The following is a 27,848-nucleotide window of genomic DNA, read 5'->3' as shown; positions in this document are numbered from 1 at the left end:
CAGAATAGAACCACAGTATCTAAAGTGTGGTGTATCTCACAATGACATATGCAGCAAAGGCTACAAAATTAAGTTTTTTACGCAAAATGGGTGTTTGTTTAATAACAGAATATGATAGCAGTATATAACCCTTGAATTTCACACTTGCAGATGCAGCAAGGGCTGTAAAATAGTGTATTTTGCCCAAAAAGGGTGTTTTTAAAAACCCAGAAAGTTATAGCTGTATTTCTAGCTTAAATTGCACACTGACTAATCCTGCAAAGGCACCAGATGTTGGATATTGCCAAAAATGGGTGTTTTTTTTTTTTAAACCAGACTATTATTGCAGTATTTCAAGCTTGGATTTGAATGTCATGAAAGCACAGATGCAGTGCTGGTGCTCTGAGCTTGCATAAAATGGCCGCCGCCGCCCACCTAACTAACAGATGGATAAAAGTTATTTTTCTCTGTCACTGGGCTCAGGGCAGGGTAAAAAGATTGTGCGCTGCACCCACACAACTAACTGTATGTAGATCGCTGAGTTCAATTGGAGTTCTGATCACAGATTCTGTCCTATTCTCTCCCTCACAGCAGCAGCATCCTCTCCCTACACTAAGCACAGCAGAGTGACGTGCAGCGATACATGACTCCAGCTTATATAGAGGCTGGGTCACATGCTGCACTGGCCAATCACAGCCATGCCATTAGTAGGCATGGCTGTGATGGCTTCTAAGGTCACACAGTTAAACGCTTGTTGATTGGCTGCTCTGCAGCCTTTCAAAAAGTGCCAAGAAAGCGCCGAACACTGAACCCAAATCCGAACTTTTACAGAAATGTTCGGATTCGGGGTCCAAAAATCCTAAAGTTCGGTACGAACCCGAACTTTACAGTTCCGGTTCACTCAACCCTCGTTATCACAAAAGGACAAAAATGGTTCTTGTGAAATTCGAAAACAATCTTAGGCAAAAAGGAAGGTAGGGTTTTCATTACTGCCATATTATCAAGTATAGTAGTGTGTGGAGAGGGGAAGCAGAGAGGCCTGCAGTTCACTGACCCAGCGGTCTGAGGTAATGGCCAGGAGGAAAAACATCTTGGTGGAGAAGTACTGGATAGAGACAGAATTATAGGGCTCAAAGAGAGGACCTGCTAAGGCAGGGATCAGCAACCTTTGGCACTCCAGCTGTTGTGAAACTACAATTCCCAGCATGCTCCATTAAGTTCTATGTGAGTTCTTAGAAGAGCAGAGCAAGTATGCCTGCTGGGAGTTGTGGTTTCACAACAGCTAGAGTGCCAGAGGTTGCCTACCTCTGTGCTAAGGCATTAAGTACTAGGTTAAAGGGGTTGTCACACCAGCAAATGGCCTTTGTTATGTAGGTATTATGTAGTGAATACAAGGCAATAATCAGATAGATCCTCCTCTCCTCCTTCCCTGGTAACTGGGCCAAGGAGGAGATGAAGAACAATCATCTGCTGCATCAAAAAGGGGCATCTGCCCCAGACATCCCCAGCAGTTCCTGGAGGAGAATGACTTCAGCAGGAACCTTCTGAGATCCTTCAGGTAAATGGAGCCTATCAATATGTCTGACTTATAAGGCAAATGCAGGGACCTAACGTGATGGGTAAAGAGTCTAACTTGTGGGGTTCCTCCATTACATGTCACTGCACACACGTGTATACACTGCACATGACGGCTCTTACCCTGTGATATAAGAGGCTGGTGCTCCTCCATTACATGTCACTGCACACACGTGTATACACTGCACATGACGGCTCTTACCTTGTGATATAAGAGGCTGGTGCTCCTCCATTACATGTCACTGCACACACGTGTACACACTGCACATGACGGGTCTTACCCTGTGATATAAGAGGCTGGTGGTCCTCCATTACATGTCACTGCACACACGTGTACACACTGCACATGACGGGTCTTACCCTGTGATATAAGAGGCTGGTGCTCCTCCATTACATGTCACTGCACACACGTGTATACACTGCACATGACGGCTCTTACCCTGTGATATAAGAGGCTGGTGCTCCTCCATTACATGTCACTGCACACACGTGTATACACTGCACATGACGGCTCTTACCTTGTGATATAAGAGGCTGGTGCTCCTTCATTACATGTCACTGCACACACGTGTATACACTGCACATGACGGCTCTTACCTTGTGATATAAGAGGCTGGTGCTCCTCCATTACATGTCACTGCACACACTGCACATGACGGCTCTTACCTTGTGATATAAGAGGCTGGTGCTCCTCCATTACATGTCACTGCACACACGTGTATACACTGCACATGACGGCTTTTACCTTGTGATATAAGAGGCTGGTGCTCCTCCATTACATGTCACTGCACACACGTGTATACACTGCACATGACGGCTCTTACCTTCTGATATAAGAGGCTGGTGCTCCTCCATTACATGTCACTGCACACACATGTATACACTGCACATGACAGCTCTTACCTTGTGATATAAGAGGATGGTGCTCCTCCATTACATGTCACTGCACACACGTGTATACACTGCACATGACGGCTATTACCTTGTGATATAAGAGGCTGGTGCTCCTCCATTACATGTCACTGCACACACATGTATACACTGCACATGACGGCTCTTACCTTGTGATATAAGAGGCTGGTGCTCCTCCATTACATGTCACTGCACACACGTGTATACACTGCACATGACGGCTATTACCTTGTGATATAAGAGGCTGGTGCTCCTCCATTACATGTCACTGCACACACATGTATACACTGCACATGACGGCGCTTACCTTGTGATATAAGAGGCTGGTGCTCCTCCATTACATGTCACTGCACACACGTGTATACACTGCACATGACGGCTCTTACCTTCTGATATAAGAGGCCGGTGCTCCTCCATTACATGTCACTGCACACACATGTATACACTGCACATGACGGCTCTTACCTTGTGATATAAGAGGCTGGTGCTCCTCCATTACATGTCACTGCACACACGTGTATACACTGCACATGACGGGTCTTACCTTGTGATATAAGAGGCTCGTGCTCCTCCATTACATGTCACTGCACACACGTGTACACACTGCACATGACGGCTCTTACCTTCTGATATAAGAGGCCGGTGCTCCTCCATTACATGTCACTGCACACACATGTATACACTGCACATGACGGCTCTTACCCTGTGATATAAGAGGCTGGTGCTCCTCCATTACATGTCACTGCACACACGTGTATACACTGCACATGACGGGTCTTACCTTGTGATATAAGAGGCTGGTGCTCCTCCATTACATGTCACTGCACACACGTGTATACACTGCACATGACGGCTCTTACCTTGTGATATAAGAGGCTGGTGCTCCTCCATTACATGTCACTGCACACACGTGTATACACTGCACATGACGGCTCTCACCTTGTGATATAAGAGGCTGGTGCTCCTCCATCATGGCCTCCTTGTACAGATCCTTGTGTCCTTCTATATACTCCCACTCCTCCATGGAGAAATAGACAGTGACATCCTGACACCTTATAGGAACCTGACAACACAATGACACCGTCATCACCCAGACCCCTCCAGTGCTGTTACTGGAGAATTTCCCAGCATTCCCAGCAGTGTCACCTCTCCAGTCAGCAGCTCCATCATCTTGTGGGTGAGTTCTACGATCTTCTGCTCATGTATCAGGGGGTGAGGGGGAGGCTCTGTGATGGGGTGAGGGGTCCTGCTCTGCCCTCCTGACTCCTGGAGATGGATGATGGGAGTCACACAGTCCCCCGATGTCTTCTTCACTATTGTGTACTCCTGTGGATGGAGAGAGACACTTAGGGAATAAACCCTTCAGGGGCCATGTGCTCTCCTCCGGCCCTCTCCTCCTGGGTACAACGTGCCTACTTACCTTCTCATGGCTCCTACAACATGACTATTGGTCACTGGTCACATGACACATCACTCACCATACTGGGGGCTGATCTTCAGGTTCTCCGTCACTTGGAAGGTCTGGAGGCCGTTCTCCAGGACCCTGGACTCTTCCCATCACTTCCTATGATGGATTCTCCTTCCCGATGTCTGACTTGTTACAGAATACAATAAAGAGGAGAGAAATCTAGAAAAGTTTACCTCTCCGCTCAGCAGGGAGATGATCTCCAAGGTGAGGTCTAATATTCTTCTGCTGATCTCCTTCCTGTCCATCCTTGGTGGCTCATTCAGGAGAAGGCTCGTATTGCTGGTTTTCTTCATCCCTCCTCCAAAAAAAGGAATAAAGGTTAATCAGTGAGTCCCATGTCCCCGATAACGAGGGCGAGAAAAAGTACAACTCATCCCGCAAAACTCAGACCCTCATAAAGCTGCACTGATGGAAAAACCCTGAGCTCCGGGTGTATCTAAGCTCATGGCAGTGCAGGGTGTGGAGGCAGGAGACTCTGAGCTCCATGTGTATCTAAGCTCCTAGCAGTGCAGTGTGTATCTAAGCTCCTGGTGGTAAAAACCTCATACACATGGAGCAGATTCTCTCATCCAGCAGTGAATGATGATAACCCCCACTATCCCCACTACTACTCCCCCCATCATACTAAGCTGAGAGCGGAGAAGGATTCCTTGTGTGTAATGGAGGAGAATCTCCAGAGGTGACATGTCTGAGCTCTCCACCACACTGTCTCCTCACAGCTCATCTTACCTGCAGGCTGGAGGAATGGCTGATACCAGAGAGAACAAGAGCCCTGGCTACCGACCAGGACCTGCCCAGTATCTGCTGCACTGCCAGAGCTGAAGGACCTGCGGTGACGGCACCGTCATGTGATCAGTGCAGTGGGCGGGGCTTAGCAGTGAAGAGGATAAGATGTTGTGATGACGGTCATGTGACATGAGGGGCGGAGCTCCTGTGTTGTGTGTGGATGAGAACTAGAAGGAAGTGGAGAAGTCAAGGACGGATCCGTAGTCTGGAGTCTCAGGAGACATTATGAACCCTGTACATGGGAAGTCTCTAGCTGTCTAGCACATAGCTGTAGAGCACTCTTGGGGTCTACATCTTTCTAGCACATAGTCATAGAAAAGAATTATCAGCCAATGATCAACAAGAAAAAGTCCTCTTTTCTATCACAGGAAATAGCAAAAGCAGCCACCAAACCAGCCGAGCTATTCCGCATAGTTGACAGTCTATGCAATTCATTGTGACGGAATCCCAACATCACATCCTCTAAGGACCGATGTGAGAAATTTGCCCTGTTCTTCACAGACAAAGTCTCATCTATTCGGTCTGCTATCAAATCTACAACACCGAAAACCTATGCAGAGCCTCATAATGAATGCCACAACAACCTACTGCCATGGTCTGACTTTAAGCTAATTACCAAACAATCCATCTCAAACATCCTTCTAAACCTTCGCCAGACTACCTGCGACCTGGACCCTGGCCCCACACAGTTCATGTTGAAATGCCCTGATCTGTTCATGGCAGCATTCCATAAGATAGTCAACTGCTCCTTGCAAGCGGGGAAGTTTCCTACCTGTCTGAAAGAATCATTCATCAGGCCACTACTCAAGAAACCATCCCAAGATCCGGATATTCTGAGCAACTACAGACCGGTCTCCAACCTTCCCTTTTTGGGAAAAGTTATTGAGAAGGCTGCATATCTCCAACATGAGGCCAGGCTCTCAATAAACAACATCTTTGACCCCCTACAATCTGGCTTCAAGAAGCACCACAGCTGTGAAACAGCTCTTGTCCGGATTTGCAATGACCTGCTCATGGCCAGAGACAGAGGAGAGTCTTCCATCCTGGTACTGCTTGATCTCTCAGCGGCTTTTGATACAATTCATCATGAAATCTTGCTCAACAGACTGCAAGAGTACTGTGGCATTGATGGTTTAGTCCTCCAATGGTTCTCCTCCTTCCTGGCTGGCAGAACTGAAAGGGTAGCCTTGGGGCCTTTCCAGTCCAACCCTGTACCACTAAAATATGGTGTGATCCAGGGCTCAATCCTATCCCCTTTGTTGTTTACCATATACATGCTGCCACTCGGATAAATCATCCAAAAACACGGTCTAACATACCACTGCTATGCTGATGACACCAAGCTATATATATCATTCAAACCCGATATGACAGACCCAATCCCAAAAATAAACACATGCTTAGCCGAGCTTCAGGAGTGGATGAATGGAAACTGGCTTAAACTAAATGCTGACAAAACAGAGGTTCTTGTCATCGGAGGCCAGCGCCTAACAGCAAAACAGCTCCAGATACAGCCAACACCACTGAGGGTAGGAAACTCAGACCTTACTAGCTCCAACACTGTGAGCAGCTTGGGTTTACTGATGGATAAGGAGTTAAACCTCAGGAACCAAATTTCAGCTGTGGTGAAACACTCCTTTTTTCACCTAAGGTATATTGCAAAAATTAAGCACCTCATTCCTTCAGAAGATCTTCCAACCCTAGTTCACGCCTTCATCACATCACAGCTGGACTATTGCAATGCCCTCTATGTAGGCCTCCCTAATAAAGACATACACCGTCTGCAGCTAGTACAGAATTCTGCCGCAAGACTGTTAACAAGCCAACCCCGCCACTGTCACATAACACCAATCCTCTGCTCACTACACTGATTACCCATAAAATGGAGAATCCTTTTCAAAATTGTCATGCTAACATTCAAATCCCTACACGACCTAGGCCCTGGATACCTGAAGGTTTTGTTGCATCTGCGTCACACCTCACACAACCTCAGATCAAAAGGATCCAATAACTTGACCACCCCCAGAATTCAACTAAAAACCTTTGGAGCCAGAGCTTTCTGTCATGCTGCACCTACCTTGTGGAATGCCCTGCCAAACGCAATCAAGACAGCTCCAACCATGGACACATTTAAATCAGTTTTGAAAAGCCACCTGTTTAGCCTGGCATTTACTATCACATAACTTTCCCCCCTGTACATATCACTATGTAACAATCTGAGACCAGCTTATGCGCTTTGAGTCCTATGGGAGAAAAGCGCTTTACAAATGTTTTGTTGTCATAGAGAACTCTTGGGGTCTACAGCTGTCTAGCACATAGTCATAGAGGACTCTTGGGGTCTACAGCTGTCTAGCACATAGCCATAGAGGACTTTTGGGGTCTACAGCTGTCTAGCACATAGCCATAGAGGACTTTTGGGGTCTATAGCTGTCTAGCAAAAAGTTATAGCGGACTCTTGGAGTGTAAAGCTGTCTAGCACATAGTCATAGAGGACTCTTGGTGTCTAAAACTGTCTACCACATAGTTATAGAGGTCTCTTGGAGTCTAGAGCTGTCGTGCACATAGCTATAGAGGACTCTTGGAGTCTCCAGCTGTCTAGCACATAGCCATAGAGGACTATTGGGGTCTCCACCTGTCTAGAACATAGCCATAGAGGACTCTTGGAGTGTAAAGCTGTCTACCACATAGTCATAGAGGACTCTTGGAGTCTAGAGCTGTCTTGCACATAGCTATAGAGGACTCTTGGAGTCTCCAGCTGTCTAGCACATAGCCATAGAGGACTATTGGGGTCTCCAGCTGTCTAGCACATAGTCATAGAAATCACTTGGATTCTCCAGCTGTCTAGCACATAACCATAGAGGACTCTTGGGGTCTACAGCTCTCTAGCACATAGCCATAGAGGACTCTTAGGGTCTAAAGCTGTCTACCACACAGTCATCGAGGACTCTTGGGGTCTACAGATGTCTACCACATAGTCATAGAGGACTCTTGGATAGAGTTGAGCGGACACCTAGATGTTCGGGATCGGCCGAACTTCACAAAAAAGTTCGAGTTCGGGACCCGAACTTGACCCCGAACCCCATTGAAGTCAATAGGGACCTGAACTTTTGAGCACTAAAATGTCATGGAAAGGGCTAGAGGGTTGCAAATGGCATCAAAATGTGGTTAAGAGCATGACAAGTGCTCTGCAAACAAATGTGGATAGGGAAATAACTTTAAATAACATAAAATACGTTAAAAAAAATAATAATAATAATCTTGATCTAGGAGGACGAGGTCCATATGGAGTAGGAGGTTGAGGAGGCGGTGGATGTGGCGGTGTAGGTGGAAGCGGCGGTGGAGGAGGTAGCCTACACTGCTTTTTGTTTTTAAATGTATTTAATTTTTTTTTTATTAGGGTACACCCCAAAACATTGGGAAATATAACCTGCGATAACTCCCTCCAGTCGTGCTAAACACACGTTCAGACAATACACTGGCTGCAGGGCAGGCCAGCACCTCCAAGGGGTAAAGGGCAAGCTCAGGCCATGTGCCCAATTTGGAGACCCAGAAGTTGCAGCGGCTGACCCCTGTCAGTCAGTTCGTGTAGGCGTGTGCACACTTACTGCCCCACCATGTCGCACGTCCCCGTTATGTTCACGATCCAATTTGATATCTGCTCTATCAACTTTCGATGTTCTTTTATGCGCCTACCATGGTGATCATGGGTGGCGGGGAATCAGCGTTCCAGGCCGGAGAGGGAGCCTGAGAAAAGGATACCACATGCAAGGGAGGTCAATGGATGAAATTAAAAGTAATCGAGCGGAAATGTGGGACAAAGTATTGAAGCATAAGCTTCCAAGTTAAGGAGGGGCGAGCAGCAATTACCCGCTCCCGACTCAGGGAGGTAGTGACGATAAATAACAATACAGGACTCTTAAGATGCCCTGTTATTGGAATGATTAATAAAAAATTATAGGGAATGTCACTGGGGTATTTTTGATTTGTAAACTTTAGCCAGGAGAGGCCCTGCTGCCACTTTGTTGACTCTAGATAACTTCTGTCTGATCGCACGTCCCTGTGACGTTGACCATCCATTTGGATATCTTCTCTATCAACTTTCCATGTTCTTTTCTGAGCCTACCATGTTGATCACGGTTATCGGTGAATCAGGGTTCCATGCCGGAGAGGGAGCGTGAGAAAGAGAGACCTCATCCAAGGGAAGATTAATTGTTTCAAATAAAAAATGATAGAGCGGAAATATGGGACAAAGTATTAAAGCGTAAATGTGGGACAACTTTTTAAAGTTTAGAATTGAATGAAAGGATGTGGCGCACATCAATTAATGAAGAATTTCTTACATTTTAGTCCCTGTCAACTATGCAGAGCAGGGGTTTCTATCCGGCAAAATTTGAAAAATGTCACCTGACAATGTAACAGGCGATTTTTTAAAATTTATGGTCCTGTCACCTATGCAGAGGTGCCCCAGTGACATCCACCAAAATTGTTTTTTAAATAACAGAATAAAACCACAGTATCTAAAGGGAGTATCTCACAATGACGTATGCAGCAAAGGCTACAAAATTAAGTTTTTTTTTTACCCAAAATGGGTGTTTGTTTAATAACAGAATATGATAGCAGTATACAACCCTTGAATTTCACACTTGCTGATGCAGCAAGGGCTGTAAAATAGTGTATTTTGCCCAAAAAGGGTGTTTTTAAAAACCCAGAAAATTATAGCTGTATTTCTAGCTTAAATTGCACAATGACTAACCCTGCAAAGGCAAAAGATGTTGGATATTGCCAAAAATGGGTGTTTTTTTCAAAGCCAGAAAAAATTATTGAAGTTTTTAAAACTTGTTTTTAATAATCACAAATGCAGCAAGGGCTGCAATATTAAGTATTTTGCAAAAAAAGGGTGTTTTTTTTTTACTAACAGAATATGAAAGCTGTATATAACGCTAGAATTTCACACTTGCAGATGCAGCAAGGGCTTTTAAAATAGTGTATTTTGCCCAAAAAGGGTGTTTTTAAAAACCCACAAAATTATAGCTGTATTTCTAGCTTAAATTGCACACTGACTAATCCTGCAAAGGCACCAGATGTTGGATATTGTCAAAAAAAAGGGTGTTTTTTTTTCAAAAGCCAGATTATTATTGCAGTATTTCAAGCTTGGATTTGAATATCACAAAAGCACAGATGCAGTGCTGGTGCACTGAGCTTGCATAAAATGGCCGACGCTGCCCACCTAACTAACAGAGGGATAAAAGTTCTTTTTCTCTGTCACTGGGCTCAGGGCAGGGTAAAAAGATTGTGCGCTGCACCCACACAACTAACTGTATGTAGATCGATGAGTTCAATTGGAGTTCTGATCACAGATTCTGTCCTATTCTCTCCCTCACAGAAGCAGCATCCTCTCCCTACACTAAGCACAGCAGAGTGACGTGCAGCGATACATGACTCCAGCTTATATAGAGGCTGGGTCACATGCTGCACTGGCCAATCACAGCCATGCCATTAGTAGGCATGGCTGTGATGGCTTCTAAGGTCACACAGTTACACGCTTGTTGATTGGCTGCTCTGCAGCCTTTCAAAAAGTGCCAAGAAAGCGCCGAACACTGAACCCAAATCCGAACTTTTACAGAAATGTTCGGATTCGGGGTCCAAAAATCCTAAAGTTCGGTACGAACCCGAACTTTACAGTTCGGGTTCACTCAACCCTCGTTATCACAAAAGGACAAAAATGGTTCTTGAGAAATTCGAAAACAATCTTAGGCAAAAAGGAAGGTAGGGTTTTCATTACTGCCATATTATCAAGTATAGTAGTGTGTGGAGAGGGGAAGCAGAGAGGCCTGCAGTTCACTGACCCAGCGGTCTGAGGTAATGGCCAGGAGGAAAAACATCTTGGTGGAGAAGTACTGGATAGAGACAGAATTATAGGGCTCAAAGAGAGGACCTGCTAAGGCAGGGATCAGCAACCTTTGGCACTCCAGCTGTTGTGAAACTACAATTCCCAGCATGCTCTATTAAGTTCTATGTGAGTTCTTAGAAGAGCAGAGCAAGTATGCCTGCTGGGAGTTGTGGTTTCACAACAGCTAGAGTGCCGGAGGTTGCCTACCTCTGTGCTAAGGCATTAAGTACTAGGTTAAAGGGGTTGTCACACCAGCAAATGGCCTTTGTTATGTAGGTATTATGTAGTGAATACAAGGCACTTACTAATCTGATAGATCCTCCTCTCCTCCTTCTCTGGTAACTGGGCCAAGGAGGAGATGAAGAGCTGCATCAAAAAGGGGCATCTGCCCCCCAGACATCCCCAGCAGCTCCTGGAGGAGAATGACTTCAGCACAGTGGCGTAACTACCGGGGAAGCAGCTGCTTCGGGCCCGGGCTGCCAAGGCTGTGTGTGACAGTTTATTTTCAAGTTAGTTAAATATCGATTCTTGTCTTAATGTTCAGGGCCCCCTTCACAGCAGCAGCGGCTGACCAGGCCCCCTCGCTAATGTGATCTAATCTTACTGTCTCCTAAAGTCTTCTGATGTGTCTGGGATTCGAACCCACAACCTCCAATGTCTGAGTGTATCAGAGGCAAAGCATTTACCCTCACAGCCATAAAGGCTGCATTACAACTGATTGAAAAAATATGAGACTTCTACTGTAATAGCTGGCTAAGTGTACATCTATACACATGACAGCTGCCCCAACACACCCAGCACTGCTATATCTCTATATGACAGCTATCCCAGCACACTCAGCTCTGCTATATCTCTTTATATGAGCAGCTGTCATGTGTATAGATGTACACTTAGCCAGCTATAACAGTAGAAGTCTCATATTTTTTCAGTCAGCAGCAAGGCAGCTCTTATGGTCGTGTGGTTAGGTGCTTTGCCTCTGATACAGAAGGTCGTGGGTTTGAATCCCAGCAGAAACTTTTCTGAAGTACAAGCACTGACTCCATATATGGACATACAGGAAGAGGCTGCATCGCATCGCTGACATGGAGGTAAGTAGAAGTGTTTATTTTTATTTTTTTAATACCCGACTGTTACTGCCATGGGGGGAGCGGGGGGCACTTGATACTGGCACATGGGGGGAGGGGGGTTGGCACCTGATACTGGCACCTGGGGGGGTTGGCACCTGATACTGGCACATGGGGGGGAGAGAGGCACCTGATACTGGCACATGGAGGGAGAGGGGTTGGCACCTGATACTGGCACCTGGGGGGGGGGGGGGGGTTGGCACCTGATACTGGCACATGGGGGGGGGGAGAGGCACCTGATACTGGCACATGGGGGGAGCCGGGGGGCACTTGATACTGGCACATGGGGGGGAGGGGGGTTGGCACCTGATACTGGCACCTGGGGGGGAGAGGCACCTGATACTGGCACATGGGGGGGGGGGAGAGGGGTTGGCACCTGATACTGGCACATGGGGGGGGAGAGAGGCACTTGATACTGGCATGTGGGGGGGGGGGGTTGGCACTTGATACTGGCACATGGGTGGGTTTGGCACTATGATACTGGCACTTTTTTGGGGGGGGGAGATGGCACTATGATACTGGGACATGGGGGGGAAGAGAGAGTCACTTGATACTGGCACATGGGGGGGTTTGGCACTATGATACTGGGACATGTGGGGGGAGGAGAGAGGCACTTGATACTGGCACATGATGGGGGGGGCATCTATGGGGACACTTACTGGCACATTATTGGGGGGCATTATGGGGGACACTAGGCCGGCAGCCTATCAGAGGCCGGACACTGAGGGGCATCTACTGGGGCACTATATATGGGGCATTTTATACTGGTACATTATGGGGGGCACTAGCAGGAAGGGGGGAGAGGAGCACTATGGGGGAATTTACTGGGGGCACTATATAGGGGTATTTTATACTGGGACATTATGGGGGCGCTATGGGGACATTAGCTCAACTGGGGGCATTACAAGGGGGTATTTTTGCACTGTCACATTATAAGGAGAATTATTACTACTGGGGGGGGGGGCCATTATAGTGGGCTTTATTACTCCCCCATGGTATGACCCCCTACTAGCAGCACCAGCCTCTCCCTGCTCTGCTATCCCTCTGCCCCTTCTCCAAATCCTTATTATGAAATCTTTCTCATTAGGATAAAACACAACATCAGCTCCACCGAGCCCCCGGGCCCTCGACCGGCCTCCCCCCCTCCGTCCCGCGCCCGCCGCCCAAAGTGTGGAAGTGGTGTCCGAGATCCCCAAGGGTCAAGTAACTAAGTTTTCATATGAAATATGTTTATGTTATACACATATAGCATCCACTGTGCCACACAATATACAGTATACCGCTACACTGTGCCAAAGGAGTGGGGTTTACACAGGAGGAGGGAGGTGCGAAGCGCGCTGGGGGGGGGCCCTTACAAATATTTGCTGTGGGGCCCAGTCACTTCTAGTTACGCCCCTGCTTCAGCAGGAAACCTCCTGAGATCCTTCAGGTAAATGGAGCCTATCAATATGTCTAACTTATAAGGCAAATGCAGGGACCCAACGCGATGGGTAAAGAGTCTAACTTGTGGGGTTCCTCCATTACATGTCACTGCACACACGTGTATACACTGCACATGACGGGTCTTACCTGGTGATATAAGAGGCTGGTGCTCCTCCATTACATGTCACTGCACACACGTGTACACACTGCACATGACGGCTCTTACCTTGTGATATAAGAGGCTGGTGCTCCTCCATTACATGTCACTGCACACACGTGTATACACTGCACATGACGGCTCTTACCTTGTGATATAAGAGGCTGGTGCTCCTCCATTACATGTCACTGCACACACGTGTATACACTGCACATGACGGCTCTTACCCTGTGATATAAGAGGCTGGTGCTCCTCCATTACATGTCACTGCACACACGTGTATACACTGCACATGACGGCTCTTACCTTGTGATATAAGAGGCTGGTGCTCCTCCATTACATGTCACTGCACACACGTGTATACACTGCACATGACGGGTCTTACCTTGTGATATAAGAGGCTGGTGCTCCTCCATTACATGTCACTGCACACACGTGTACACACTGCACATGACGGCTCTTACCTTGTGATATAAGAGGCTGGTGCTCCTCCATTACATGTCACTGCACACACGTGTATACACTGCACATGACGGCTCTTACCCTGTGATATAAGAGGCTGGTGCTCCTCCATTACATGTCACTGCACACACGTGTATACGCTACACATGACGGCTCTTACCTTGTGATATAGGAGGCTGGTGCTCCTCCATTACATGTCACTGCACACACGTGTATACGCTACACATGACGGCTCTTACCTTGTGATATAAGAGGCTGGTGCTCCTCCATTACATGTCACTGCACACACGTGTACACACTGCACATGACGGCTCTTACCTTGTGATATAAGAGGCTGGTGCTCCTCCATCATGGCCTCCTTGTACAGATCCTTGTGTCCTTCCATATACTCCCACTCCTCCATGGAGAAATAGACAGTGACATCCTGACACCTTATAGGAACCTGACAACACAATGACACCGTCATCACCCAGACCCCCCAGTGCTGTTACTGGAGAATTTCCCAGCATTCCCAGCAGTGTCACCTCTCCAGTCAGCAGCTCCATCATCTTGTGGGTGAGTTCTAAGATCTTCTGCTCATGTATCAGGGGGTGAGGGGGAGGCTCTGTGATGGGGTGAGGGGTCCTGCTCCGCCCTCCTGACTCCTGGAGATGGATGATGGGAGTCACACAGTCCCCCAATGTCTTCTTCACTATTGTGTACTCCTGTGGATGGAGAGAGACACTTAGGGAATAAACCCTTCAGGGGCCATGTGCTCTCCTCCGGCCCTCTCCTCCTGGTACAACGTGCCTACTTACCTTCTCATGGCTCCTACAACATGACTATTGGTCACATGATACATCACTCACCATACTGGGGGCTGATCTTCAGGTTCTCCATCACTTGGAAGGTCTGGAGGCCGTTCTACAGGACCCTGGACTCTTCCTATCACTTCCTATGATGGATTCTCCTTCCCGATGTCTGACTTGTTACAGAATACAATAAAGAGGAGAGAAATCTAGAAAAGTTTACCTCTCCGCTCAGCAGGGAGATGATCTCCAAGGTGAGGTCTAATATTCTTCTGCTGATCTCCTTCCTGTCCATCCTTGGTGGCTCATTCAGGAGAAGGCTCGTATTGCTGGTTTTCTTCATCCCTCCTCCAAAAAAAGGAATAAAGGTTAATCAGTGAGTCCCATGTCCCCGATAATGAGGCCGAGAAAAAGTACAACTCATCCCGCAAAACTCAGACCCTCATAAAGCTGCACTGACGGGAAAACCCTGAGCTCCGGGTGTATCTAAGCTCCTGGCGGTGCAGGGTGTATCTAAGCTCCTGGCAGTAAAAACCTCATTCATAGGGAGCAGATTCTCTCATCCAGCAGCGAATGATGACAACCCCCACTATCCCCACTACTACTCCCCCCATCATACTAAGCTGAGGAGCGGAGAAGGATTCCTTGTGTGTAATGGAGGAGAATCTCCAGAGGTGACATGTCTGAGCTCTCCACCACACTGTCTCCTCACAGCTCATCTTACCTGCAGGCTGGAGGAATGGCTGATACCAGAGAGAACAAGAGCCCTGACTACCGACCAGGACCTGCCCAGTATCTGCTGCAGCTGAAGGACCTGCGGTGACGTCACCGTCATGTGATCAGTGCAGGGGGCGGAGCTCAGCTGTGGAGAGGATAAGATGTTGTGATGACGGTCATGTGACATGAGGGGCGGAGCTCCTGTGCTGTGTAGAGATAGGAAGTCTCTGTGCAAATCTGCTGCCCGCGTCACTTCCTGTCTCTACGTGCGGCTTCTTAGGTAGGTGTGTTCTAAATCCGGCAATGTTATTGGCTATAAAGAGGGCTTGCCTCAGGGCAGCTGATCTTAACAGCTGCTTTCGGTGAACGCGCGGGCAGCAGATTTTCACAGCGCAGGGCTGTGACCGCTGGGCTGTGCACGCGCAGGGGCAGCAGATTTGCACGGTAGGCTCAGTGTATGTTATCTGTGCTAAAACCTATATAGGGGACAGTTGGCAGACTTGGAGGGGGCATCTTTTATTGGGGGACTGCTTACACTGTGACCGTATCTACTAAACACTGCTTCAGGAATTAAACAGGTTAATAAAAGGGAACCCTCTGTTGCATTAGACCCAATTCTGAGATTATGCCTAAACCCTAAATCTCTTAATATTTTTATGATATTTTATGTATTTAGAATATTGTCCAGACCCCGGATAGTCACTGTTCCACTTGTATTCCAGAGGCCATGAAGGGCAGGTCAAGGTAATTGACTTAAAGGGACACTGACAGGCCTTCTGAGCATAATTAGCTCTTTATATGCCCCCCTAGGTCTTATAATAAGTATTATCCCTGTGCGCATTATAAAACGTTAAAAATAATCTTTATAATCACCTGTCCTTTCTGCCCAAGGGGCGTTCTTTGTGGCGCATTTGTGCCCAGCCGCGTCCCAACTGCCGGATCCTTAGACACGCCCATCTCATTAGTATTCACTTGGCGCAATGTGATCCCGGCGAGCGAGGGTGCCGGGCGCATGCGCAGTATCTCCGAATGTCGGGGACTGGAAAATACCGCCCAGCTAAGTGAATACTAATGAGATGGGCGTGTTATAAGACCTAGGGGGGCATATAAAGAGCTAATTATGCTCAGAAGGCCTGTCAGTGTCCCTTTAAAATTTCCTTTGTATGCATCTTCTTTCTCAAGGTCAACGTCAGCTCCTGGAGCGTTAATCTGCCAGGAGCCAACGGAAGCGCTCTACTCAAGCAATACATTTTGGTGAGTTTTAACTTCATTTTCGATTTTTCCAGATCCAGAGGGAAAGAGCCAAACACCTTGAGGAGGACCACTTCAGGAGGGACTATAACAAGGATGTTCAGGCCCCAAGTGGCTCTGGAGCAACCTCAGGGTCTACATACATCTATACAGCGCCCCTGGGGTTCATGCGACGCACAATGGCACCAAGAAGGTCCATTTTTTTAAGAACTGTAAAAAAAAAATATATTTTAGGGGCTGTCTGATACAGCGGAGCGTTTGGCTCCCCTGTTTTGGCCAGCCCCCTATGGTATAAGGTAGACATAGCATAGAACATGGATGTTTTATTTAAAGGACAATTCTTTACTTTCCTTTTCTAGTTTTTCCTACAGAAGTGCCTGCAGCACTCGGGAGCCTGAACAACCTCCTGAGGCGGAACCAGAACAGATTGCCAGCGCCAGCCCTCCTGTCCCTCATGCATCGGCTCAGGACAATCCGGGTCCCCTACCGGATCCCTCCGCTCATCAGAGGCTCTTAGGTTTCCGGCCAAATTTGAGAGCCCTGGTGAGCAGGCAGAGATCCGGTAGGCCAAATCGAGCTGATTATGTGAACCTTGTAGAGGTCGTTTCCGACACTCTGGAAGGTTTTGCCGAAACATCAGATGGAGTTTGGTGCTGACTTGATTTGCCGCTGGGAGGGGGCGGATTTGGCGATTCACTGCAGCCCTAACTACCATTATGGGCTAAGCATAATCAGTTTGATGGACTCAATGACGCCCGAGCAGTTGCATGAGTTTAAGATCATGCTAGAGAACGGGTCATGGGAAATTATGCACCATCCCACACCAGTGACCATTACCGACAACCTTCCCATTCCCACCCCACCTGAGCATGTGATCCCTTCTGTCTCTTATTCTACTTCTCCTCCCCACTATTTTCCTCCCACTTCTTTCCGAACTCCCTCCACCTCTACACATCATCGGGTTCCCTCCTCTTCAGACCCTTCCTTTCTCCACACCCCACAATTTCGCCCCCGCATCCTTTCTAGTGGTCCGTAGTTTTATCTCAGAGAATCGACAGGACAGGGGCAGGCTACCATTGCCCGCTCCAGACCACCTACCCTGCGACAGTCCACCTCCCCTCAAAATTTGGCACAATTTTAATAAATTTTATATTTTTATATATATATTTGTTTTTTGTTTCTAATAAAATAAAAAAAATTATAGTTTACTTCAGTGTGTCTGTGTTTTTCATTGTTCTGTACAGGGTAACTGTAACCTTGGGCACTCCCGCTGCGTTGACATTAAAACTACCATACGTCACTACTGTGCGTTTATTATAACGCTCTTGGTTGATTTTTTTAAGGTGGCTGAACCATGAACATGACCATCAATAATGAGCTATCTTTTGGCTCTTTATTGATCGTAGACCCTCTGATTGGCGCATGAACAGCAAATGCTTGTTCATTGTTCAATCAATCTTATGAAAGGTTCATATGAGCCCTTGTGGGAGTCATTGTCCATCAGCATCATCAGGAATCCATTAATAAATTGTAATTTTACAGTTTAATGATTTCCCGATGACGCTCTAATACTACTAGTGTGATTACCACAAGGGACACGCAAGGGACATACTGCTGTTAAAGGGGTATTCCCATCTTAGACAATGGGGGCATATCGCTAGGATATGCCCCTTGTGTCTAATAGGTGTGGGGTCCACCTATATCGAGAACAGAGCTGGTAGCGCTGTGGCTGAAGGACACCAGATTTGACGGGGTCCGTCCACCACCGAGCGCTAATCCCCACCTCTCCGATAGAAATGAATGGAGGGCGGCTGCGCTTTTGCAGTGCGCCCTCCTCCACTTTCAGCACTCCGTTCTCGATATAGGTGGTCGGACCCGCACCTATAAGACAATGGGGGAATATCCTAGCAATATGCCCTATTGTCTGAGATGAGAAAACCCCTTTAAGGCCTCTTGCACACTACTGTATGCCCTCCGAGACATATGGTCAGTGAGCGGGCCATACGTCCTGTAGTGGCATTGATCATGCCCACGGGAGTACACAGCATCATAGTGTACAATGATGCTGTGCAAGTCGAGCTGCCCGCGGGGCTATTGTCTTGCACTAATAGATCATATGAGTGCGGCACAACATGGACAACATCATGATGCTCTGTACTCCCGTACGCACGATCAATATGGCCCGCTAACGAACACTACACATGTTTTAGTGCATATAGTCATGTACAAGAGTCCAAAAGGTGTGGTCCGTGATCAGAGCTGAAACCGGACCGACTTGGAATTTCTACAAGATGGCCCCCAAGAGATTAGCAACGAAGCATTTAACAGCTAATGACAACCCTGGGGATTTAAATACATGAAGTGGGGGGACACTTTGAGATGCTACTCAATCCAAAACGGAGGCAAAAACAGAAAAGAATGTGACAAATGGATCTGTCTGAATGGCTTCCGTTCTTCTCCGTTTATAAATTTTATTGACTAATGTGTTTCAAACAGAACCGTGAAAAGCCAGTGTGAAAGTAGCCTTGTGTGGTTACCACAGTCTGGCTTTGCATGCCAGGAATTTAAGTTAGACTTTATTTTTTTTAATTGAGATAAAGATTAACTTTAAAGAAATAAATTATATTGCAGACAACTTGACATCAAATTTGTGTAAAAAATATATAAAAAAATAACAGCACTAGCTGTGTCCCAATCTATGACATCACTGCAATTCTATAGCGGGTGTGATGTAATGGCCATTTGAGATGCTGGATTTCAGAGTAGAAAAAAGAAACCTCCGCTTCTCTTGGTGAGCACAGATCGGAGGGCCTTTTTGGCGTTCTAGGTTTTTTGGTGACCGTATATAAATATTGAAAGCCGGTAAAAACGACAGTGCTAGAAATATAAAACTGTATTTCTAACCCTATAGTTTCCTCTGCACCCTTTCTGTCAGTTACCCGATTGCTGTGTAAGGCTCTGCCAACATCAGGTCTCACATTTGGGCCTCCCCATCGGAAAGCATTAACTCAATGCTTTTCTGTAAGGTTTTTAAAGAGCCTGGTTGTCGTCATGCAAAGCTTAAGGATGTCCAGTGTTATTTCACGCAGTTAGACTCCGCTAAGGACCCTGAAGCGACTCTAGTGACTGTCTGACAGCCACTAGAAGATGAGATGACCTTGCAAGGTAGCATTTAACTGTCACGGATGGTGTACAGGAAACAAGACAATGCAATACAATAATGACTCACTGGATCCACAACTAAGGAACAAAAGGGAGACCCCTACATGAGACCTGCCACTCTCCCTAATTGCTCAGCCTATGCGAACACCCCAAAGGTGGATGGGTGCATATCCACGTACCTCGGCTATCTAATACCTGAAGACCCTACAATAGTGAGGGGACACGACCACCGGCTCCCTACACTAGACACGGAGGGAGTCAGGGTCACCTGAAAATCCAGCAGACAGAAAATCACAAATAAAGGAACAGCACTTATCTTGCAGAGGACTGGGAAATAGGAACAGCATGCACACACACTCCAGGAAGTTGTATCAGCCGCACACTACTGCATTATGGGGAGGAACTTAAAGGGAAGCAATCAGTCCAACTGCATGACAGCTGAGATAGACTAACGAGATGAGGAACTTAACCAAAACAAAGAAACTCAAGGAGGAGGATCTGGAAAGCTCCTGTCAGAGCTTCTCAGCTGTCTGGTTGTGACATTAACATTGTAGTATTAGTGGGACATGGGCACTGCACCCAAACCCATTACACAAGATGAAATGGTCTCGGTGCCTATAGTGTCCCTTTAAAGAGCAACTTGTTACTCTGCTTATTGCTATCTTCTGAAAGTCATCACAGTTATAAGCAAAACTTGTGCATAGGCACAGTGACAAGAGGACCTATGTGCCCCATAAATTATCACAGTTTGATACAAAGCCATATTTCCTGACAGTCCTGGATTGTTTGATAGAGTCCCAGTTTGGGGTTGCTCTCCATGGTCACACAATAATTAGCAGGTTAACGTTAATGACAGATACATATTTCACTAAACATTTCAAAATTGTTTCGATTTTTTTATTTTTATTTAAAGCAGCAGTAAAAAAAAAAAATCTAACAATATTTGTTAATTTCTCATGTAAGAAAAAACTTAAAAAGTATGTTGTACATTAATTAAATATATAATAATTGCCCACGTGGCCTATTATCAGATATTGTTTGCCGCTCTCATATACTCCTGACTAGGGCTTGGATGATGCTGTGATGAGATCTTCCTTTAGTACAGCCCTTCTGTATCCAATAGTCTATTATGTAGGGACTCCTCAAGGCGGTTGGCTCCTTCCCTCTGGATCTGTAAAAATCAAAAATGAAGTTAAAACTCACCAAAATGTAACCAGAAAGCATATTACAATCTACAATCATACAACGCCCACAAATTAAGACCAAACAGGAACAACTTTATCTTAAGTATTTTTTCCCACTCTTGACATGCACTTGAGTAGAGCGCTTCCGTTGGCTCCTGGCAGATTAACGCTCCAGGAGCTGAAGTTGACCTTGAGAAAGAAGATGCATCTAAGGCCTCATGCACGCGAGCGTTGTGTGCACCCGTGGCCGTTGTTCCGTGATTTTCTGCGGACCCATTGACTTTCAATGGGTTCGTTGAAAACTCGGAAAATGCACCGTTTGTCATCCGCCTCCGTGATCCGTGTATCCTGTCCGTCAAAAAAATAGGACCTGTCCTATTTTTTTGACGGACAACGGTTCACGGACCCATTCAAGTCAATGGGTCCGTGAAAGAACACGGATGCACACAAGATTGGCATCCGCATCCGTGATCCGTGTCCGTAGGCTACTTTCATACAGACGGATCCGAAGATCCTGGTATAGTAAGGACCAGCACTCGCTTCAGTAATAATTTCAAATGGATTTAATGGTCACATACAAATGATAAGTGACGCGTTTCGGCTACTGTGAGCCTTTGTCAAAACATAGTGTATACAGGTTACAGACAATTTAAATAGCCCGCGATAGAGCCAGAAATGACATCAGGTTACCATGGCAACATTGTAAACAAAGGACACAACAATGCAGAGATAGTGATAGAACAAGTGGATGAGCAGATGACACGAATTGCTTGATAGGGCACCATGCTAGGCACTGCTGCATGCTGTTAATCATATAATTCTGAAGATATAATATAACATGCTGGATGCTGGTTATTATAACAAACTAATTCAGAAGAAAAAAGAGGAAAAAAAGAACATAATTAATGCACAGTTCACCATGCTTTACACTGCTACATTTTGCTAAACCTTATATAATGATGTAAAATACTGAATGCAGCGGTGCTGCTATTATGCGTGGTACACTTTCGCCCTGATCAAGCACTAAATAATATGGATTGGAGTCAAGTTCTCTGTGGAAAAAAGGAAAGGGGAAACATGTTGAGAGGGTCACTGCACAATAAAGTTGCTTGCTTTCCACCAGCTGAGGCTGAAGGGCTCAGACTGGGAATGATGATCTTTTGTCTCAGCCAAGACAAGATTCTGGTTTGGGATCCCTAGAACTGGGAGCTCCTACCAGCTCAGCCTTCCCCAACTTCCTTCTCCACCCATGAGGCAGGAACATTCCACACCTCCTCACAGAGGGGGATCTAAACTGGAATGTACTATTTTAGCTCAGCAATACTAAACTGACACTAAGTCCCTGGTAACACATTGCTGCCACCTGCTGGTGAACATGAAAATTACAGCAAAGTATATTTAACAAGGATTCCAATGCACATTAGTGAGGATGTGATGTTAAATTACACAGGATGACAATGCAGATACACTTAACAGGTTGTAGCGGGGTAAAGTTTCGTAACATAACTCTGAGATGTTACATATCAACTTTCGATGTTCTTTTATGCGCCTACCATGGTGATCACGGGTGGCGGGGAATCAGGGTTCCAGGCCGGAGAGGGAGCCTGAGAAAAGGATACCACATGCAAGGGAGGTCAATGGATGAAATTAAATGTAATCGAGCGAAAATGTGGGACAAAATATTGAAGCATAAGCTTCCAAGTTAAGGAGGGGGCGCGCGGCAATTACCCACTCCTGACTCGGGGAGGTAGTGACGATAAATAACAATACAGGACTCTTAAGATGCCCTGTTATTGGAATGATTAATAAAAAATTATAGGGAATGTCACTGGGGTATTTTTGATTTGGAAACGTTATCCAGGAGGGGCCCTGCTGCCGCTTTGTTGACTCTAGATAACTTCTGCCTGATCGCACGTCCCTGTGACGTCCACCATCCATTTGGATATCTTCTCTATCAACTTTCCATGTTCTTTTCTGAGCCTACCATGTTGATCACGGTTAGCAGCGAATCAGGGTTCCACACCGGAGAGGGAGCGTGAGAAAGAGAGACCACATCCAAGGGAGGTCAATGGATGAAATTTTATTGTGATCGAGCGAAAATGTGGGACAAATTATTAAAGCAGAAGAATTGAAGGAAAGGAGGGGGCGCGCGGCAATAACCCACTCCCGACTCGGGGAGGTAGTGACAATAAATACCAATACAGAACTCTTAAGATGCCTTGTTATTGGAATGATTAATAAAAAATTATAGGGAATGTCACTGGGGTATTTTGGATTTGGAAACGTTAGACAGGAGGGGCCCTGCTGCCGCTTTGTTGACTCTAGATAACTTCTGCCTGATCGCATGTCCCTGTGACGTCCACCATCCATTTGGATATCTTCTCTATCAACTTTCCATGTTCTTTTCTGAGCCTACCATGTTGATCACGGTTATCGGCGAATCAGGGTTCCTCGCCGGAGAGGGAGCGTGAGAAAGGGAGACCTCATCCAAGGGAGAATTAATTGTTTCAAATAAAAAATGATAGAGCGGAAATATGGGACAAAGTATTAAAGCGTAAATGTGGGACAACTTTTTAAAGTTTAAGCGTTGAATGAAAGGAGGTGGCGCGCATCAATTAATGAAGAATTTCTTAAATTTTAGTCCCTGTCAACTATGCAGAGCAGGGGTTTCTATCTGGCAAAATTAGAAAAATGTCACCTAACAATGTAAGAAGCGATTTTTTTGAAATTTATGTTCCTGTCACCTATGCAGAGGTGCCCTAGTGACATCCACCATCCATTTGGATATCTTCTCTATCAACTTTCGATGTTCTTTTCTGAGCCTACCATGTTGATCACGGTTATCTGCGAATCAGGGTTCCACGCCGGAGAGGGAGCGTGAGAAAGAGAGACCACATCCAAGGGAGATAAATGTATTGCATCTTTTTGGGATCAAGCGGAAATATGGGAAAAGTTATATAGGTGCAAATGTGGAAAAATTACTGAAGCGCAAATGTGGGACAACTTGTTAAAGTTTAAGCATTGAATGAAAGGAGGTGGCGCGCATCAATTAAATAAGAATTTCTGAAAATGTATTCCCTGTCACCTATGCAGAGCAGGGGTTTATTCACGTCCAAAATAGTAAAATGTCAAACCAAGAATATAACAGAAAAATTACAGAAATTTATTAACCTGTCTACTTGGAAGAGCAGGGGTCTATGAAAGAAAAAAAATGTTTATTGTCACCCCAAAAACGTAAAAGAAAAATTATTGAAATTTATTAAGCTGTCAACTAGGTAGAGGAGGGGTATATTACACCCAAAAATTTGTGAATTTCAACTGAAAATGTAACAGACAAATATATATATTTTTTTTACCTGTCTACTAGGTATAGCAGTGGTACATCACACCCAAAAATTGTTGAATTTCACCCGAAAATGTAACAGACAAATTAGTGAAATGACATAAAATATAAAATACATAAAAAAAAGAAAAAGAAAAAAGATTTATGAGGTGGAGTTCAATATGGAGTCGGAGTTTGAGGAGGCGGTGGACATAGCAGTGTAGATGGAAGCGGCGGTGGAGGAGGACGAGGTAGCCAACACTGGTTTTTAGTTTTAATTAATTAATTTTTTTAAATTAGGGTACACTCCAAAAGAGTGTGAAATATCCAAAATACAACAATGAGCAATTGCGCTGCAGTATAACAATGGCTGCTTAGTGCCGGTATACATGTCTATTCTGCACAAGGTACGGACAAGTCCTGTGGGATCCATGCCTGGTTCATTTTAATGAACGTGAGCTTGTCCACACTAGTTTTGGACAGACGGCTGCGCTTGTCTCTGATAACGCCCCCTGCCGTGCTAAACACACGTTCAGATAATACACTGGCTGCAGGGCAGGCCAGCACCTTCAAGGCGTAAAGGGCAAGCTCAGGCCATTTGGAGACCCAGAAGTTGAAGGGGGCAGACCCGTCATTCAGTACGTGTAGGCGTGTGCACACATACTGCTCCACCATGTTGGTGAAATGCTGCCTCCTGCTAAGACGTTCCATATCAGCTGGTGGTGCTGGTTGTTGTGGTGTGCTGACAAAGATTTTCCACATTTCGGCCATGCTAACCCTGCCTTCTGAGGTGCTGGCGGTGCCCCAGCTGCGTTGGTGACCTCTTCCTCTGCCTTCGCCTTGTGCTTCCACTGTGCCCCCGCTGTCAGGTTGGAATGCCACCAGCAGCGCATCTACCAGCGTGCGCTTGTACTTGCGTATCTTACGATCACGCTCCAGTGAGAGAATTAAGGATGGTACGTTGTCCTTGTAACGGGGATCCAGCAGCGTGGTCACCCAGTAGTCAGCACAAGTCAGAATGTGGGCAACTCGGTGGTTGTTGCGGAGACACTGCAGCATGTAATCGCTCATGTGTGCCAGGCTGGCCAGAGGCAACGAAAAGCTGTCCTCTGTAGGAGGTGTATCGTCTGTGTCCTCTGTATCCCCCCAGCCACGCACCAGTGATGGCAATGAGCTGGTCTGGGTACCACCCTGCTGTGAACACAGTTCCATCTCGTCCATCTCCTCATCCTCCACCTTGTCATCCTCCAGAACTGTGCCCTGGCTGGACAATAGTGTACCTGGCGTTTGTGGGTGCAGGAACCCACCCTCGGAGCCACTTGTGAATGACTGGCCGGAAACCCTACGAAATGATCCCTCTTCCTCCTCCTCCTCCTCCTCCTCCTGTGCCACATCCTCTTCCATCATTGCCACAGCGCAACAAGGAACACAGGTCTCGCATGGAGGCCCAGTCATTGGTGGTGAAGTGGTGCTGTTCCGCCGAGTGACTCACCCGTGCGTGCTGCAGCTGAAACTCCACTATGGCCTGCTGCTGCTAGCACAGTCTGGCCAGCATGTGCAAGGTGGCGTTCCACCTTGTGGGCACGTCGCATATGAGGTGGTGAGCGGGAAGGCTGAAGTTACGCTGCAGCGCTGACAGGCGAGCAGCAGCAGGGTGAGAACGCCGAAAGCGCGCACAGACGGCCCGCACTTTATGCAGCAGCTCTGACATATCAGGGTAATTTTTAAGGAATCTCTGCACCACCAAATTCAGCACATGCGCCAGCCAAGGGATGTGCGTCAAACCGGCTAGTCCCAGAGCTGCTACGAGATTTCGCCCATTATCGCACACCACCAGGCCGGGCCTGAGGCTGACTGGCACAAACCACTCATCGGTCTGTTGTTCAAGGCAGTGTCGGACTGGGGTGCGTAGGGCCCACCAGTGGAATAGATTTTGGGGGCCCACCCTAGAGCTGGAGATATAACTTGTTCATTTTTCAGTCTCGCACACATGAATGTATGCATTTTAGCACACAATATAGTAACAGTATGCTAAACAGAACAGTATTGTGCACTGCACTATATCAAATAGTTTCTCATCACAGTCTGTCATCACAGTTTCACCTTTTTAACCCTTCCCATAGCTTTCGAGCAGCATTACAGTTGATAAAAACGTTACCTTTATAAGCAATCGTGGACTTAAAAAACTGGCAAAAATCATCTTAGTAGGATATGCAAATGAGGGCTCGCCGCTTCCCCCCGCCCATCCTTTCCCTCTGCCCGCCCATCTTCTTACTTCTTCTTTTGCCGAGATCCCGCGCCTGCGCACTGAGTCCGTTAGCCGGCACATGCGCATTAATTACTGTGATGCCGTACCAGGAATGGACATCGCAGTGCGCATGCGCCGGCCGATGGACTCAGTGCGCAGGCGCGGGATCTCGGCAACTACGAGGTTGACGCCGCGCCTGGGCACTTGCGAGCCCTCATTTGCATATCCTACTAAGATGATTTTTGCCAGTCCACGATTGCTTATAAAGGTAACGTTTTTATCAACTGTAATGCTGCTCAAAAGCTATGGGAAGGGTTAAAAAGGTGAAACTGTGATGACAGACTCCCTTTAAGCAACTCATTTAGTTGATAACTGTATCTGTTATTTACAGTCAGTAGTGTGGACAGCGGTCACACGTGGACATTCCATGTCCTAGATGAACCACCCAGTCCCCCAGCCTAAACAATATCCAAAGTGAAGGAAATGTTTCCTGCATATTCAAAAGGATAAGTTTATTGAAGTGCTGGCAGTAGTGCCCCGGCCTCCTCACAGCTCACCAGGCTCAGCGCCGTACATTGTATAGCGGCTGTGCTTGGTATCGCGCTCAGCCCCTTTCACTTCTATGCGGCTGAGCTGCTCCTAGGCCACTTGATCAATGAACGTGACATCACATGTCCAGAACAATCACAGAGAAGGGCACAGGGCTCACAGGAGCCCCGGTGCCTTCTCAAACAGCTGATCGGCAGTGGTCCCAGGTAGGGATCGACCGATTATCGGATTTACCGATATTATCGGCCGATATTCAGGGTTTTCAAAGTTATCGGTATCAGCATCTAACCTTGCCGATATGCCGATAACGAATCACGAACATGGATCGCGCTGCTATCAACGCGATCAATGTTCCCTCAGCAGCACAGGGGAGAAAGAAGCCTTCCCTCCCCCCTGTGCCGCTGCCACCAGTGAGAGGCAAGAGGGGAGGAGGAGGGGAGGGGCTGTGGCCATTGCGCCACCAATGATGTTAACTCAGTTATTAATTCAAATATAGGAGGCGGGTGAATCATATAGCTGCACCTGAGGGGTTAACTGTCGCGGATCGCAGCTACCTCTCATAGAGGTCAGGTGTCGCTATATTTTAATTAATGGGCAAGTTATGTTCATTGGTGGCAGTGGCAGCTTCTGATCAGAGCCCAAGCAGTGTAATTGCGGGGCTCTGATCGGTTACCATGGCAGCCAGGACGCTACTGACGCCCTGGCTGCCATAGTCAGCTCCCTGCTGACATGTGTACTATGCACAGGGCAGCAGGGAGAGTGTGAAGTCCTATTCACCCTGATAGAGCTCTATTAGGGTGAATAGGACAAGGGATCCAGGTTCTAGCCCCTAAGGGGGAGATAGTTATTAAA

The 27,848-nt window shown here is 46.7% G+C and overlaps 2 long non-coding RNA genes across 6 annotated transcripts; both read right to left on the bottom strand.

The window, feature by feature from the left end:
* Positions 1 to 3,741: 3,741 nt before the first annotated feature.
* Positions 3,742 to 14,151, bottom strand: LOC120991253. Of its 5 annotated transcripts, none has more exons than XR_005776583.1 (3): positions 14,094 to 14,151; positions 4,108 to 4,232; positions 3,742 to 3,792 (listed from the first exon to the last, which is right to left on the bottom strand). It is a non-coding gene; the product is annotated as an uncharacterized LOC120991253 (long non-coding RNA). The 5 variants fall into 5 exon arrangements; XR_005776585.1 differs by having other exon boundaries at positions 4,108 to 4,229; positions 14,094 to 14,149; XR_005776586.1 differs by lacking the exon at positions 14,094 to 14,151 and adding an exon at positions 13,857 to 13,885 and having other exon boundaries at positions 4,108 to 4,229.
* Positions 14,152 to 14,430: 279 nt separating this feature from the next.
* Positions 14,431 to 15,351, bottom strand: LOC120991260. Its single transcript, XR_005776599.1, has 3 exons — positions 15,288 to 15,351; positions 14,787 to 14,911; positions 14,431 to 14,479 (listed from the first exon to the last, which is right to left on the bottom strand). It is a non-coding gene; the product is annotated as an uncharacterized LOC120991260 (long non-coding RNA).
* Positions 15,352 to 27,848: the final 12,497 nt, after the last annotated feature.

This window comes from Bufo bufo, chromosome 2, assembly GCF_905171765.1.
Source record: "Bufo bufo chromosome 2, aBufBuf1.1, whole genome shotgun sequence".
Taxonomy (NCBI): domain Eukaryota; kingdom Metazoa; phylum Chordata; class Amphibia; order Anura; family Bufonidae; genus Bufo; species Bufo bufo.
This window is presented reverse-complemented; position numbering and strand designations above follow the sequence as displayed.